The sequence below is a fragment of the Pelodiscus sinensis genome, chromosome 32 (genome assembly GCF_049634645.1).
Source record: "Pelodiscus sinensis isolate JC-2024 chromosome 32, ASM4963464v1, whole genome shotgun sequence".
Taxonomy (NCBI): Eukaryota; Metazoa; Chordata; order Testudines; family Trionychidae; genus Pelodiscus; species Pelodiscus sinensis.
This window is the reverse complement of record NC_134742.1, coordinates 10771075-10788820: the sequence shown is the minus strand read 5'-3', so window position 1 is coordinate 10788820 and position 17746 is coordinate 10771075. Positions and strand designations below refer to the sequence as shown.

Sequence of the window (17746 nt, the reverse complement as noted above, 5' to 3'; positions counted from 1 at the left end):
CTCTGCTACTTACATATGCACCAGCAGCAGACACAGTTTTCTACAGTTTGGGTCCTAGTCCCCCCCCCCCCCCCGTCCCCCCCCCCCCACACACACTCTGGCACCTGAGGTGGTTACTTCAGTTTGCCTCATGGTAAGGCCAACCCTGTTTGTTAGGTCAGTTGTGAGGATTAAGAGTAGGTGGATAATGGTTTTGCTCCAGGCTACAATAAAAACAGTGAAAGTTTGAAACCTACAATAGAGATTTAAACAAAGACCTTCACTGGATTACCTGCTGCATTCCACAACCTAGTGACATAAAAAACCAAACACCAGTTACTTAAGAGCACTCCATCAGCTTCATTTAGCATGGACACTGAAACTGACAATATTTTCCCCCTTTTTTCCTTTTCTTCCCCCCATCCCCTCTCTTTCTCTCTTATTGGTTTGGAAACGGGCCCCCGCGCATCTGAAGAAGTGGATTGTGCCCAGAAAGCTCATGATACCATCTACATGTTTTGTTCATCTCTAAGGCAGGGGTTCTCAAACTTTGTGATACCGCGACCCGCTAAAATGCTAAATGAATTTGTGTGATCCCCCCACCCTCACTGCTCCACGAGTAAAGCTAATCATTTTATTGGTATTAGGATTGGACAAGAAATAAATATGCCAATAACTTTTGACAACTAAATTTGTATTGAAAATAGATAAAAAATATCGAATTTGGAATCATTGTTTTAATGTGAAGGATGAGCTTGTTTATTGTTGCATAATTTTTGAAATCTGGGTTTCATTGTCGAGCTATCCACACTCAGTTCTCGTTCCACATTTACTTTTGATCGCTATTTGCTTTTTATAGCAGCAAGTGCAGAAAACCCTGACTCGCACAAATAAGATGTTGCAAACGGGATCAGTAAGTTCATAGCCTTCTCGCTTAATTCTTGTATTCATTTTGCGCACTGATCCAAAATTCAGAGAGAGACATTGTTGAGAATTTTATTTTTAAAGCAGCATCAGAAGGGATATCCATGAGTTGCTCCCCCTCGGCAGTAGTGAGTGTACCAGCTACTAGTTTAGCATCGAATAGGTTCCTTATCCAATCAAATTTTTCAATATCCATATCTGAGAAATAGTTCTTAAAGTGAAATTTTAAAGAAGAAAGGCGATTTCAAATAAAAAAAATTCACATCTTCACTAATATGTGTGTTATTGCTTCCAATAAATTGTTTTAAAGTAGGAAACATGTCTACATTTGAATTTTCCAATAATGGAGATTGTCTGTCTCCTAGAACTGGAAGGGACCTTGAAAGGTTATTGAGTCCAGTCCCCTGCCTTCTCAGCAGGACCACGTACTATGCCTGATGAATTTTTGCCCCAAATGGCCTCTGCAAGAATTGAACTCATAACCCTGGGTTTAGCAGGTCAATGCTCAAGCCACTGAGCTATCCCTCCCCCAAGGGAGATTTTGCTCTGCCACAGTTCAACTTTCCTAATAAATGCTTTCAATTTATCATAGAGTTCAAGAATATTATTATTACTACCTTGCAGTGAAGTATTAAGAGTGTTCAGCTTGTTGAATATGTCACTGAAATATGCCAAAGCCCCATCCCAGTGAACTCCCCTCTGCCTCAGACCCAGGCCCCCTTATCATCCCCCATCCCAGTGCACTCCCCACTCCCCCTGAGTCAGGCATCCTTAGCTTGGAGAGCCCCTCCGCCTCTCCCCCCCAGAGCCAAACACGGAGGAGCAATCTTACTTTTAAAGTAGCTGCTTCTGCCACCCGGCCTCAGCTGCCTCGACTTGCAGCTTATAGGGGAGGCATCAGGTGGCCAGCTGCCAGTCTCTGCTGGTCACGTGGGCCAGAGAAGCATGCGCTCTGCTCCCACCCAGCCTGGTGTCCCCCTAGCGTGGCGCCCAGAAACTGCCCCCTCCTACTATCCCTTCACTAGACTCTGCAGTGCTCCTCACTCCCCCGCCCCTGCCAGACGCAGCAGGGGAAAATTGTCCGTACTGTCCAGAGATGCTGGGGAGACACAAATTCAAGAAAAATAACAAATCCAGCTGCAACCCTCCTGTAAATTGCTTGTGACCCCCCATGAGGCATAACGGAGCGGTTGATAAAGGCTTCCGTTGTCGATTGTGGGGCATCCAGACTCCCCCCTGTGCTGCTAAACAGCCAATCGGCACAGCGCGGCAGCCATTTTGATGTAAATGAAGCGGCGATTATTTAAATGTCTAGTAAACTCATCTACATGGCTCCATCGACAGAGCCATATAGTCTAGACATACCCCACGAGAACATGTTTTCCATGATGTCTGTAATTTGGATGTTTTCCATGATGTCTGTAATTCTGATGTTCTACTGTATAAGCAATTTTTACTCGTTCTCCTCTAGCCACTCTTGTCTAATGGTACTCTGCTACAGTTTAACGCCATACAACATTCATATCTGGGCAAATGAGAACAGGGGCCTTTATATTTGGACCAGTGAATGAATCTTAAATAATTGCCACATTATAAGTTATGAACCCAAGATGGAAAACAATGCAGCCCTAGGTTTTGGAGTGGTTCTGGGAAAAGATTCAGAAACAATAATGTGATGAATTGGAAACAAAGTTTATTGCTAAGAGTGAAATTTACTACCCGCTACCCCCCAAAAAAGCAAGGAACTGGAATTAGAGACAGAATCAATATGACAAAGCTTCAGACCCAGTTCTTCTAATGGGACAACCCTGGGAAGTAAAAGATGTTGGCCACATTTTTTGTGCTGTGCATATCTACGATTTTTTCCCCACTGTCATTTCCCATGTATTTAACGTTGCCACCATTGGTAATGTGAGCCCACAGCAGATTTTGCCTGGATTGCTAAATTGCCTGGAGGAGGGTAGATGCAGAAGGAAATTCAGTACATGAGAGAATTTTAGCATCACTGCTCTGTTCCCCCTGTATTTTCCCTGCAACCAGTGGACAGCAGAGGGGAGGGTTTGAATGGATCTTTCAGCCTTCTGTTGATTTTGAATTTCATTTGATTAAACACAGAAGTGGAGACCCACCTCCTGGTCCCAGGAGCTCTGATCTCCTGCAGCAAAACAGGGCAAATAGTAAACAGCCAAATTTCTTTCCCTGGTTCATGCTGGAAGCTTTGATAGGCTAAATAAAAGGAAGCAACGGAGTCTACATATCCACTATGGGGCTGGACTACACAAAATCTACTGCCCCTCCCCAGACTCTGGTGTCTTCGTTTGTTTGTTTCTCACTTGTGTGCAGCCCCCGACTGATTTTTCTGTGGGTCTGTGGCCCCCAACCCAAAAAAGGTTCCCCTCCCCCTGGCTTAAAAGAATCCCGTTATCAGTTTATGTTTCGGCATAAAGCCTCCAACACTGGAGATATTTAAGAGCGGGTTAGAGAGACATCTATCAGAGATGATCTAGACTGTGCTTGATCCTGCCATGAAGGCAGGAGACTAGACTCAAAGACCTTGCGAGGTCCCTTCCAGTTCCAGTGTTCTATGATTCTTGTTAACTTGACTGTGGTGTTTAATTCCTTTCTTATCTGGCACCATTATATAAGATTAGGTAAGCCTGGTTACAAATTCTCTGTTATTCAGGGTTTTTTCCCAGAAAAAAATGTGGATTTCAACAGAGTACATTTTTTTTAGACAATGTCTATTTTTTTAGAAAACCAGCAAATGTTTCCTCTCCCCCGAATATATTGAAGTGTGTGTGTGTGTGTGTGTGTGTGTGCAGGAAATCAGGGAATCATTCTCAGCAATTTTAAGCCTTTTTTTGCCCCTTCTTTTATCGGGGTGGGTGGGTCTTTTTTAACCCAAAGTCAAAAACTTTGTCTGAAAAATGACAACCATCAGAATCAAACCAACCAACCAACCAGCCTCAGCTTGATGCTTATACAGTTTTATACTGCCCCAGTATAAAACTATGGGACGCCCACATCTGGAATACTGTGTACAGATGTGGTCTCCTCACCTCAAAAAAGATATTTTGGCCTTGGAAAGGGTTCAGAAAAGGGCAACTAAAATGATTAGAGGTTTGGCACTGGTCCCATAGGAGGAGAGGTTAAAGCGACTGGGACTTTTCAGTTTAGAAAAGAGGAGACCGAGGGGGGATATGATAGAGGTCTATAAAATCATGAGTGGTGTGGAGAGGGCCGATAAAGAAAAGTTATTTATTAGTTCCCTAAATAGAAGAACTAGAGGACACCAAATGAAATTAATGGGTAGCAGGTTTAAAACTAATAAAAGAAAGTTCTTCTTCACACAGCGTGTAGTCAACCTGTGGAACTCCTTGCCAGAGGAGGCTGTGAAGGCTCGGACTATAATAGAGTTTAAAGAGAAGCTAGATAATTTCATGGAGGTTAGGTCCATAAAAGGCTATTAGCCAGGGATAAAATGGTGTCCTTGGCCTCTGTTTGTCAGAGGCTGGAGAGGGATGGCAGGAGACAAATCACTTGATCATTGTCTTCGGTCCTCCCTCTCTGGGGCACCTGGTGCTGGACACTGTTGGCAGACAGGATACTGGGCTAGATGGACCTTTGGTCTGACCCAATACGGCCGTTCTTATGTTCTTATCCAACTTTAAAGCTAGGGAAGGTAGGGATGTTAAATATCGGTTAATTGAATAGTTGACAAACCTATTGAATTCTTATTGGTTATCTGACAATTCTATAGGCCTCAGGGGTGGGGCCAGCAGCCAGTGCACTCTGGCCCCATTTCCAAGGAACCCCCTACCATCCACACTGCTGCCTCTGTATCAGAGACAGCAGCGCCAGGTACCAGCTCCCCTCACAGACCAGCTGCTTGTCGCCACATGCTGCTGCCTCTGATAAAGAGGCAGCAGCCTGGGGAGGCAGCAGCCCCTCTCTGGAGTGTGAGAGCTGAGCTCCCAGAACTGAGCTGGGCTGCCTGGCTCCTAATTCACTTTAAATGCAGAGCCACAGAGGGGGTGGATGCTGGACCTGGTGCAGGCCAGGACTCAGGCAGGCTGTTGGCCAGCCTGCTGAAAAATGTACTGGCAAGGGCAGGGAGGGAGGAAAGTGTGTAGTCTATAGCATTAATTGATAATCTTTTGCTTATCAGTTAATTGGTGAATCGACTACACTATCCCATTCCTTAGGGGAGACGTGGCAAGAAAAAACTCTACAGGAACATGGGAGCCCGGCAGAATCAGAGGTATTAGCAACTATGCAGTTAGGAAAGTCCTGTCGGGAATGTGAAGGCGTCCGCCAGGGGCATAGAGACTTTGAGGCTAGGATAGCCGCCGGCGGGACCCAAGAAATCCATGTCAGAGGGTTCCTGAGGGATATTTTCTCTGTGTCTCAGGAAATCACTTTGAGGTGGACTCCTGGGCCCACGTAGAAGAAAGGAAAGACTTTCTTGCCATCGAAATTGGCTCGCATGATTGTGACCTTGTCCTGTTCGTAAAAGGTCATTTTCCCTTTTCTATATTCCAGAAAAACCCCAATCGTCTCAGCTCCCTCGTACCCTAGTGGCAGATTCGCCGCCTCGCCCTCCCTATGCTCTCCCCTGTGCTCTGACTCATGCTCCTCGTCCTCGTCCTCTCTATGCTCGGAGGCAGATGGTCCAACCCCACCTACATACCCTCCTCCATACCCTCCTCCATAGTCACATCCAACCCACCAACGCCCCTGAGCCCAGACCCCGAACTCTGGGGTAAGATTGATACACCCTTTCTCCCCACAGACTCTTTGGCCACCCCCACAGCCCAATCCTTCTGACTCCACACCACCACCTCCCAGTAATGATTCCCCGAGGTGAACCCCTTAGATCCCAGCACGCAGAAAAAGTTTTCAAATCTCTTAGGGTTTGAGGGCACAGTCTGCGGTTCATCTTTGTACGTCACACACTTCTGTTTCGCACACAGGTAGAGGTTGGGATGAGCTGTTTTCGGATCCAGGGTCACATTCTCTGGGGAGCAGAGAGAGAAGGGGTGAAGCACAGGGAAGGTGCGCAAAGAGGTCCCTCAGCAAACACCATGAGAGGGATATGCTAGCAGCCAGCTGATAATGGAGATCACCTATCTCCTAGAACTGGAAGGGACCTCAAAAGGTCATTGAGTCCAGTCCCCTGCCTTCACAGCATGACCATGCACCATTCCTGATGAATGTTTGCCCCAAATCCCTAAACAGCCTCCACAAGGATTGAACTCACAGCCTTGGGTTTAGCAGGCTAATGCTCAAACCACTGAGCTATCCCTGCCCCTGGTCACTGGTGGGCTGAACCATTGTGTCCTATGGACAGTTAACCTAGCTGCCCCAGGTCCTACGCTTGGATGGGGGGTGATTTGTAGGGGTCCTAGCACCAGTAGCTGATACCAACCCCCCACATTCACAGATTATGGGGGAAGTGGAGCGACCCGGCCCCAGGCTCCTCCCCACTGATCCCTTTTTGCTTCCCGCTGCTCATGAGTGTATGTGAGGGGGTTCCACTCCTTCCCCCAACCTCCCAGCTGAGAGGCGTAGCAGGATGCCTTGCGAAGGCTTGTGAGTGGAAAGTGGGGGAGGTTGTTTCCCACCCCCCCCCCCTCCTCTGCAGAAGCTGTTGCCAAGATGGCAAATAACACATCAAAGCCCCTGCTGCTTGGGCCGGCAAACGCAGCCAGGGGCGCGGCTCCAAAAGTGGGAGCATTGTGCGGCAGTGCGTGGGGCGGGGCGAGGCAAACAGCCGCTCTGAGACTGGGTGAGTGGTGGAAGGAAGGAAGAGGGCTCAAAATGTGTGGGGGTGGAGGGCGGAGGGAGAGGGTAGACGGCTCTTTCCTCCCTGTCCCAGCTTTGTTGCTGCCCTGGCACCTGTTCCCACACCACCCCCTCGGAAGCTTGGGAAAGAAGCTTCCTTCCCTTCAGCAGGATGGACTGGTGGGTAGTACCCCATTCTGGGACTCCGGTGCCCTGGGGGCTCTTCCCTCTGGAGCCCTGGTAGGCCTGTGTGATGTTGGGCCAGCTGCCCCTGGCCTCAGTTTCCCCATTTGCGCCATGGGAATAATTCCACGGACTTCTCTGGCCCAGGCCTTTGTAGCACCAGATAAGAACCGAGGGGGGGGGGAAGGGGGGACGTTGCCCCAGTGAACTCCCAGCAGGCCAGGTGTAAAGCAGGGACTGAGATAGAAGGTGGTACCAACCCCACGACCAGCCCTACAAAGCTCCGTTGCTAACTCAGGCTTTGGAGCGTGGGGATCCTGGCTACGTTGTCAAGCAGGTTGGCTGAGAGCCTGGCTTGCTAGAGGGCCTGGGGACCTGCATCACCACCCACAGTGCCTGGATCTTCTCTTCCACCCCTAGTGTTACCAGACACTCGCAAACCCCGGTGATGCTTCTTGGCATTAGGTATTTCAACAGCGCCTCTAGTCAGACAGGGAGAATCCCTCGCCGGCTTGGCGAGCCGGAAGTGGAGCCGTAGGAATTATTTTACCTTCGAATTGATGTAGATCATGTTTGTGGGGGCACTCCCAGCTGATTGATTCTGGGTGATGAACATGAGCAGAAGCAGAAGCAGGTTCAGGTGCAGAAGCAGGGGCAGTTTCAGAAGGAGCAGCCATTGCAGCTCGACGCTCTCCTTCCGAACAGCTAGGGAGAAAAAACCGACAATCCCACACGTGTAATCATCGTCCTCTGCTTGCGCACTCTAAAGGCATCAGAGCTCCAGGAGTGGTCACCTTCCTGGTGCATGGAGGGGGCAGAGGAGGGGTGTTTCTCTGCCCCTGGAGCAGGGAGGCGAGACCTACAGCTGGGTGTGTAGGAGCAAAGGCCTGCAGCCCTGGTCTCTTGGTGGAGGGAATACCCTGCTGGTAGGTCTCTGTCTAACCTGCTCTTAAATATCTCCAGAGATGGAGATTCCACAACCTCCCTAGGCAACTTATTCCAGTGTTTCACCCCCCCGGCACGTAGGAAGTTTTCTCTAATGTCCAACCTAAACCTCCCTTGCTGCCGTTTAAGCCCCTTGCTTCTTGTCCTGTCCTCAGAGGCTAAGGAGAACAATTTTTCTTCCTCCTTCTTATAACATCTTTTTAGATACTTGAAAACTGCTTTCCTGCTTTCCTGTCCCCTCTCAGGCTATGTCTAGACTACGGGGCTGTGTCTAGACTGGCAAGCTTTTCTGCAAAATCAGCTGCTTTTGCGGAAAAACTTGACAGCTGTCTACACTGGCCGCTTGAATTTCCGGAAAACCACTGACAATCTCATGTAGGATTGTCAGTGCTGTTGCAGAAATACTATGCTGCTCCCGTTCAGGCAAAAGTCTTTTTCCAAAAAACTTTTGTGCAAAAGGGGCAAGTGTAGACAGCAGAGATTTTTGTTTTCCGCAAAAAGGCCCCGATCGCGAAAATGGCGACTGGGGCTTCTTTGCGGAAAAGCGCGTCCAGATTGGCCACGGACGCTTTTCCGTAAAAAGTGCTTTTGCAGAGAAGCGTCCTGCCAATCTAGACGTGCTTTTCTGAAAATGCTTTTAACAGAAAACTTTTCCGTTAAAAGCATTTCCGGAAAATCATGCCAGTCTAGACGTAGCCCGGGGTTATTGCAGGATATCCAGGATTATTCACGGAAAAACAAACGCGCTCTTTCACGAGGCATAAGGGCTCTGCTGAAAGAGGAGGCTTTTCTTCCATGTGGCCCTGTCTAGATGGGTCCATGTGGTGGAAAAGCCTCTTCCGGAAAAGTAATATGAAAAAGCGATGCAAATTGTGGAATGCACATTGAGTAGCTTTTTCCAATAAAGCCTTGAAGTCTGGACCTCACCTCAGTCTTCTCTTTTCTAAACTACATAAGCCCAGTTCTTTCAGTCCCCGCTCATCGCTTGGGGGTGGGAGTGGGCACGCTAGCGGCCCAGCCACAGGCTACACTTCATTTCACTACAAACTTTGAGGTAAGTATTTGTGAGTGGCCAACAGGAGGGCCAGGAACCCAGCCTGGGCAGGTCATGATGCAAATATTAAAAGTGCAATAATTATGAAGGGCCGCTTCCTGAGTTTTACCACCTGCCCTGCACTATTTCCCTGTCACTAAAGTGTGTGTGTATGTGTGTGTGTGTGTGGTGGGGAGTCAGAGGACTCCGCTTCCTGCTTCCGCAGTCAGATGTGGCTTTCAGCCAGCAGGTAGGTGCATGAGTCAACAGGGATGCAGCACAGACAGTTTTCTATGTGTCCGGTTTCACCCGGACTGTCCAGTATTCGAGTCCCCTGTCCGGTAAAAAAAAAATGTCCCGTATTTCGTGTTTCCCTTGGATAGAAGGCCAGCAGGGACAATTTTCTCCTGCTGCATGTGGCAGGAGTGGTGGAATGAGGAGCAAACAGCCGTTTAAAGGCACAGCGACCTTTTTTTTTTCCCTGGGTCAACAACTTTGGTCTCCCAGGTTTTTTTTTTCTTTGTTTGTTTACCCATGTTTGGGATTTTTGTTGAAAGCATCTGGCATCCCTAAGCGCAGAACAAACGTCTCACCACGGAAAAGAGGAACGTTGGGTAAAATCCAATTTTGGGAAGGGGGAAGACAGAGACAGGGCCCTGGCCCTCCCCCTCTGGGCCCGAAGTCAGTCATGACTAAACCACTTACAACAGCCTGGCCCCAATCCCATCCTAGGCTTATCTTGCTGCTCAGGACCAAAGGAGTTCCCGGCTATGTCCACACTGCTTCGGGTGCAGTGTAGAAGCACCCAACGGGTTCCACCCTCGCCAGGGCTTCCCCAATATGTTCATGCAGCAGCAGGGGATCCTCCCTCACACCTCAATTCCCATCACCCCTGGTGACTTCACAGGGACTTACCAGTGCTGGGATCCGGTGAGAGGCGGCCTTGCTGCGATTTCCGGGGGCTGGGACCGCGCTCCTCTTCCGAGCCGGGTTCCAGAAGCTCGTTGGGTGTCTCGCCTTCTGGGCTGGTCCCCTGCTTGCTGACTGGACTGTGTCTTCAATCCAGCCTGTTCTCTAGCGATGGGTCTTCCCCTGTGGAGATAGGAGAGGTTCCTACTTGCTCCTTCTGGGCAGTGGGGGAAGGAGAGCTGTGCCCACAGACGCGAAACCCGTTGTTTTATATAGATGCTGAGGAGAGGGAGGAAAACGCCTCTGACAGGAGAGATGCCAGATTCCCACCCACTATTGCTGCTTCAGCAAAGAGACGTGTGCCAATTGCCTTTTCACAGATATGGGACGAATCTCCTTTAATTGCCGGGTGTTCCCTGGGAGGGGAGAAGGAGAGTCAGGGAGCGGGGTAGGATTAAGAGCACCTGCATTCAGCAATTAAAATCAAGGGCGGGGGGAGGGAGGGGAATCTAAGGTGCCGGGACTGGATCCGCCCTCCAAATTGGGTACCTCACACCAGCATCACTGAGACCTCTCATCCCCTAGCCTGGTCCTGAACCCACCTGAGAGCTCCCAATCCTCAGCCTGCTCCTGCACCCTTTCCACCCAGTCTCCCCCCCCTCGACTTCCACTTCTCTCCTGCACCCTTCTTGCCACCCAGACCCCGTACCCACACTTTGCTCCTGCACCCCTATCTGCCTCAGACCCCTCATCCCCAGCCCTCTTCCTGGTCACCCTCATTTTTGGCCTCACCCCAGAGCCCAGACTCTCTAGGTTCTGGTGTGTGGCCCCAGAGTGATTTCCTTGTGGGTGAGCGACCCCCAAACCAAAAACGGTTCTGTACCTGATTTAGGGTTCCAGCAATTAAAAGATGGGGTCATGTGACCCATCTGGGGGCATGTGAACCCCCATGAGCAGCATTCCCTGCAAGCTGCACGCTTGGGATTCCAAGGAGAGAGTCCAATGCCACCTGGCTGATTAGCAGAGGGCCCCCAGCCAGCAGCGAGTGTTTCTATTGGTGGTGCACATCTGCACACACCTCAGTGCACATGACAAAATTTATTCTGCACATGGTTGGAAAAAAATAGGGGTAACACTGCCCGTGCTCCCCAAACCTTCCCACATACCACTTGTGCTCCATGGCCTGGAGTGTCTTGCGTGTTCTCTTTTAGTAGAGCTGTTTGGGTCATTTTTACAGACTTCTGGAGAGAGAAGAGCCTGAAGATGCGTGAACCTCTAAGATCAGAAAGGGCCATATTTATCCCAGGGGTTAATCGCACTGAAATCAATGGTGATCCCCCAGGAAGGACTCTGGTCCTCAGTCTCTGGTGAAAGACTCATGGCAAATCAGGAGAATACAAACTACCCACCCGACATGACTTGGTGGAGGGAGAAGCCAGCGGTTGTCTTCCCCAGAGATGCCAATCGGCGCTGGATCCCGGCAATGGCACATGATGTTGTCCGGGCACCATGTAATTTCTGGGTCCCGGATCACATAGGTGATCGACAATTTTTATGAACAGACATGGGACGCAAGGGGGAATTAGCTCAAGTAGTACAGTTCTTGTTTTGCCTGCCAGAGGCAGTGAGGTTGATGCCTGTATTCTCCAGTGCTAAGGAGTCCTTCTTCATTCTTTAAATATCTAAAAGGGTGTTCCAAGGAGGAGGGAGAAAAATTATACTTCTTGGCCTCTAAGGACAAGAAGCAAGGGGCTTAAAAGTAAAAACATCCGAAACCATCCACTCCATGTGCAGCGGCAGTCAAAAAAGCAAACAGAATGTTAGGAATCATTGAAAAAGGGATAGAGAATAAGACAGAAACTATCTTTGTGCCAGGTCAACAAGTCTTCCTGGATTCTCAAAATGAGTCTCCATCTGGAAAAGGTTGGGAACCACCGCTCTATATAAAACCATGGCAGGCCCACATCTTGAATAGTGCGTACAGATGTGGTCTCGTCATCTTAAAAAAGGTATCTTGGCACTGGAATAGGTTCAGAAAAGGGAAACTATAATGATTAGGGGTTTGGAACAGGTCCCATATGAAGAGAGATTAAGAAGGCTTGGACTTCCCAGCTGAGCAAAAAAAGACTGACGGGGGTGGAGGGGGATATGATAGAAGTTTATAAAATCATGAATCATGTGGAAAAAAGTTAACACGATTTAGATATTGGTGTGGAGCAGTGGTCTCCAACCTTTTTATACCCAAGATCACTTTTTAAATGACAGACCAAGCCAAGATCTACCGCCCCGCCCCTTCCTTGAAGCCCCTCCCTCTCTATTCTCCTCCTCTCCATCACTTGCTATCCCCAATCCTTATACTGCTACTTAAAAAAAACAAAATTCCCATCATTCCTCGCAGCTACTCACCTGTGCTGTTGCTCGGTGAGTAGCTGCTCCTCAAATGAGGAAATCTAATGTAAAGGTACTGCACAGGCGCGCAGTTCAGAGAGGGCTCAAGAGTTACTCTTAGAGCCTCCGAGATCTACTGGTAGATCGCGATCTACTGGTTGGTGACCATGGGTATAGAGAGTACGCTCATTAAGTTTGCAGATGATACCAAGCTGGGAGAGATTGCGACTGATCTGGAGGATAAAGTCATAGTTCAACATGACCTGGACAAATTGGAGAAATGGTCTGAGGTAAATAGGATGAAGTTGAATGAGGAGAAATGCAAAGTGCTCCACTTAGGAAGGAACCATCAGTTTCATACATACCGAATGGGAAGTGACGGTCTGGGAAGGAGTACGGCAGAAAGGAATCTAGGGGTTATAGTGGACCACAAGTTGAATATGAGTCAACAGTGTGACGCTGTTGCAAAGAAAGCAAACATGATTCTGGGCTGCATTAACAGGTATATTGTGAGCAAGACATGAGAAGTCATTCTTCCGCTCTACTCTGCGCTGGTTAGGCCTCAGTTGGAGGATTGTGTCCAGTTCTGGGCACTTTGGAATCCCAAGCATGCAACCTGCAGGGAATGCTGCTCATGGGGGTTCACATGACCCCATCTTTTAATTGCTGGAACCCTAAATCAGGTAGGGAACCTTTTTTGGTTTGGGGGTCGCTCACCCACAAAGAAATCACTCGGGGGCCACACACCAGAACCTAGAGAGTCTGGGCTCTGGGGAGAGGCCAAAAATGAGGGTGACCAGGAAGAGGGCTGAGGGTGAGGGGTCTGAGGCAGATAGGGGTGCAGGAGCAAAGTGAAGGTACGGGGTCTGGGTGGCAAGAAGGGTGCAGGAGAGAAGTGGAAGTCGGGGGGGGGGAGAGACTGGGTGGAAAGGGTGCAGGAGCAGGCTGAGGATTGGGAGCTCTCGGGTGGGTTCAGGACCAGGCTAGGGGATGAGAGGTCTCAGTGATGCTGGTGTGAGATACCCAATTTGGAGGGCGGATCCAGTCCCCGCACCTTAGATTATTCCCCCCCCCCCGCCCTTGATTTTAATTGCTGAATGCAGGTGCCCTCAATCCTACCCCCCTCCCTGACTCTCCTTCACCCCTCCCAGGGAACACCTGGCAATTAAAGGAGACTCGTCCCATAACTGTGAAAAGGCAATTGGCACACGTCTCTTTGCTGAAGCAGCAATAGAGGGTGGGAATCTAGCATCTCTCCTGTCAGAGGCGTTTTCTTCCCTCTCCTCAGCATCTATATAAAACAACGGGTTTCGCGTCTGTGGACACGGCTCTCCTTCCCCCACTGCCCAGGAGGAGCAAGTAGGAACCTCTCCTATCTCCATAGGGGAAGACCCGTCGCTAGAGAACAGGCTGGATTGAAGACACAGTCCAGTCAGCAAGCAGGGGACCAGCCCAGAAAGCGAGACACCCAACGAGCTTCTGGAACCCGGCTTGGAAGGGGAGCGCCTTATTGCCTTTATAGAAAACCATTTGTCACTCACCTCTTGAATACTTCATACTGATGTGCTCGCCGCATCTCAAAAAGGATATGTTGGCACTGGAAAGGGTTCAGAAAAGGGAAACTATAATGATCAGGGGGTTGGAACAGGTGCCATATGAAGAGAGATTTAAAAGATTTGGAGTTCCCAGCTTAAAAAGGGGGAGACTAAGGGCGGATAGGATAGAGGTCTATAAAATCATGAGGGATGTGGAAAAAGTGAATAAGGAAAAGTGATTTACTTATTCCCGCAATATAAGAACTAGGAGTCACCAAATGAAATGAATAGGCAGCGGGTTTAAAACAAACAAAAGGAAGTTTCTCTTCACTCAGCACACAGTTAACCTGTGGAACTGCTTGCCAAAGGATGTGGTGAGGACTAGGACTTTTAACAGGGTTCATAAAGGAGCTAGGTAGATTCATGGAGGTTAGGTCCATTAATGATTATTAGCCAGGATGGGTAGGAATGGTGTCCGTAGCCTCTGTTTGTCTGGAGGTGGGTGACAGAGGAGGGATCACATGAGGATTATCTGTTGTGTTCCTTCTGTCTGGGGAACCTGACAGTGGACACTGTCGGCAGACAGGATTCTGGTCTAGATGGACTTGTGATCTGACCCAGTATGGCCGTTCTTATGTTCTTAAACTGCAGCAAGGGAGATTTAGGTTGGACATCAGGAAAAGCTTTCTATATGTCAGGATGGTGAAACACTGAAATAAATTGCATAGGGAGGTTGCGGCATCTCTGACATTGGAATTATTTGATAGAAAGTCAGATAGGCATGTGTCAGGGATGATCTAGATCCGTGCTGTCCAACCAGTTAGCACACTAGTCGCAATCTGAAAACGTAAATAATGTTGTGAGCCACCTAGCCACCCTCAACCAGCCAAATAGTCACATGTGGCTAGTGGCCAGCGCATTGTGGATACCGTAGATCTAAACAGTGCTTGGCCCTGCCATGGAGGCTGCGGCCTGGACTTGATGACCTCTTGTGGTCCCTCCCAATGCTCGGGTTCTGTGATTCTGTGAGTCCCTAGGTCCCTAGGTCCTGGCGAAGAGCCCTGCGTAGCTAAAAACGTGAATCTTTCGCCACAGGGTATTGCCTAACAAAAGTCACTGCCTCAGCCCGCTGTCCCACTGCAATATTTTGTCAATTTCAGAGGGGTAGCCGAGGTAGTCTGTGATAGGAAAAACTTAAAAAACAATGAATAGTCTAGAAGAGCGTTACCCTAATGGTGTTCCGCGGAAGTGGAAATAAGGGTTCTGAGAGGAAATTCCATTCCAATCTTATTTTATGATTAAAAAATAATAATGATGAATATTATGTGAATTTTGTTTTTAAATATGTGCAATGAAACTCTATGTTGATCTCATGACCCTGTTTAGCCATTGTTTATTATTATCCTTCCTTATTTGTGCTCTACTTTTTCAGCTCCATATTTTAGACTGGAATTAGGGGCTCTGCAAAATTCTTTTGAGTTTAAAAAGGTCCTGTGGCCAAATAAAATTAGGAAACACTACGCTAGTAGCACCTTAAAGATAAACAAAACATGTAGGCGGTATCATGAGCTTTGGGATGTGCCCACAGAAGTTCGTGATACCATCTCCATGTTTTGTTAGGCTGTAGGGCGCTAGTAGACTCTTCAGAGCAGAGGCTGCAGGGTCTCTCTGCCACTATCTAGTGATGAGCTGGGGGAGAAGACATTAGGAACTGGCCTTGGTTGGGTGGAAACACCCGCCCTGGACTCAAGATGATGGAACTGCTTTGCCCAAACCATCACTTTTGGATTGCAAGCTGCTTTGTGGCGGGGGGTGGGAGGTGGAAGAGAGGGAGGGCAATAAAGTGTCACCCTGTATGATGCAAGAGCAGCCGCTGGTGTGACTAGTGGGGAGGGACACAAAGGGGGTCCGCACGCCCTCTCCTTCCCCACATGACCCTTTTCCACACCCTCCTCCCTGAGTCCGCCTGCCCTCCCCATCCTACATTACATGGGATAAGTCATCAGAAAGTGTCCCAGACAGCAAAGCTGAAGCCTGCCTGGGGAGAACACAGCAACCAGGCATTGTGGTGGGAAAAGGAGAAGCTCTCGCCTCTCCAGTTTCTGGACCCTTGTCCCCCACCTCAGCCCCTCCAGCCTTTTGGGGAGGGTTACGTGACCCTTGCAGTCCCCACACACCCCATGCAGTGTCCCTGGGCAGCAGAACCTTGCCTTGATTGCGGGGTTTGCACTAAACTGGAATCTAAACTTACTAAGCAGGAAGTAGAAGTGCCAACACCCAGTGGAGATTAGAGAGGGTGGGGACAGGTGTTTGTACCTGGGCGTAAGCTCTGCCTAAGAGGTCTAGATACCATGTGACCCTTTTGTCTTCCATTTTTAATAAGAGGAGGATTTAATGGCAGCATTGGAGAGGGCCCAGCGGAGGGCAACCCAAATGATGCGGGGGCTTATGCGGAGAGGCTGAGGGATTTGGGCTTGTTTAGTCTGCAGAAGAGAAGTGTGTGTGTGGGGGGGGGGGGGGGTTGACAGCAGCCTTAAAGCGAGGTTCCAAAAAGGATGGAGCGGGGCTGTTCTCAGTGGTGGCAGATGGCAGAGCGAGAAGCAATGGATTCCAGTTACAGTGGGGGAGGTCTAGGTTGGATAGTAGGAAAATTTATTTCCCTAGGAGGGTGGAGAAGCGCTGGGATGGGTTCCCTAAGGAGGGGGTGGAATCTCCATCCCTAGAGGTTTTTAAGTCCCTGCTTAACAAAGCCCTGGCTGGGGTGATTGAGTTGGGGTTGGTCCTGCTTTGGGCAGGGGGTTGGACTTGATGACTCCTGAGGTCTCTTCCAGTCCTCATCTTCCATGATTCTATGATTTGATTTATCTATGGCTTGTGTTATACAGAAGTTCCTTAGCACATAGATTACCTGAGCATCCGAGCCCAGCCCTGGATTTAACAACAGGCCACTAATGTTCTCATGACACTAGTGTTTCAAGTGGGGTAACATGATGCCTCCCTGTACTAACCATATTCGTAACCCTCATCCACTAGCTATTAAAGTTGAGCAGTGTTTTAAAATGTACACAATGGGCTTAAATTGCAGCAAGGGAGGTTTAAGTTGGACACTAGGGAAAAGCTTCCTAACTGGCAGGGTGGTTAAACACTGGAATAAATTGCCTAGGGAGGTTGTGGAATCTCCATCTCTGGAGATATTTCAGAGCAGGTTGGACTGACACCTGTCTGGGATGGTCTAGACCGGGACTAACCATCATGTGGCCCACATGGAATGTGGCCACAGCCTGTTCGTTTGTGGCCCACGGTGCGGTCTGGGTTTACATGGGGCTCAACACGCAGCCGGCAGGTGGGAGCCAACACAAAAAAAATGTCAATATAATGGTCTTCTTTTGCTATGTGTTTTAGTAATTACATTCTTGGACTGTCATTTCTCATGAAAAGTGCTGTCACATGGATGGAAATGAGGTAACGATTGCATTTTCTTAATATCAGCAGAACTGACTTAATGAGGCCTGTGTGTTGTGTAGTTTTGCCTTAATCTTTGTATCATGCCAGCCAATGTGAAATTAACTATTTGCATATATTTGCATATATTTGCATGCCTATGCAGCCAGACTTTACTTGTGGCCCTCGGCATGTGCTGTGAGTAGCATTGTGGCCCCCGGGGTTTCCAAAGTTGAGTAGCCCTGGTCTAGACAGTGGACTGGATTCAACGACTTCTCGAGATCCCTTCTAGTTCTAGGTATTTTATGATTCCGTGATTCTTTGTACCTCTTCTTTGCTACTTCCTGTGTCCCGTTTCTTCCCCTCGACATACTTTCATTATACACGCACAAATGTACTTCTCAGGGTAAATACCGGGGCTAGTTTCTTCCCTGACACATTTTCTAAAGCAAGGATGGGCAATCATTTTTCATAGGGGGGCCACGCCAAGATTTTGGTAAGGGGTCATGTGCCACGCTTTTCTATGGAGGGGGTGCAGGGTCTGGGATGGAGACTGGGTGCAGAAGGGAACTTGAGGAAGGGGGTTGGGGTGCAGGAGAGGGTGTGGGGTCTGAGAGGGAGGTTG

The 17746-nt window shown here is 48.9% G+C and overlaps 1 long non-coding RNA gene across 1 annotated transcript; it reads right to left on the bottom strand.

Moving 5' to 3' along the window:
- Window positions 1-2579: 2579 nt before the first annotated feature.
- On the bottom strand, window positions 2580-10006 carry LOC112545030 (uncharacterized). The gene is made up of 3 exons (XR_012898539.1): window positions 9764-10006; window positions 7421-7575; window positions 2580-5920 (listed from the first exon to the last, which is right to left on the bottom strand). It is a non-coding gene; the product is annotated as an uncharacterized LOC112545030 (long non-coding RNA).
- Between the last annotated feature and the right edge of the window lie 7740 nt (window positions 10007-17746).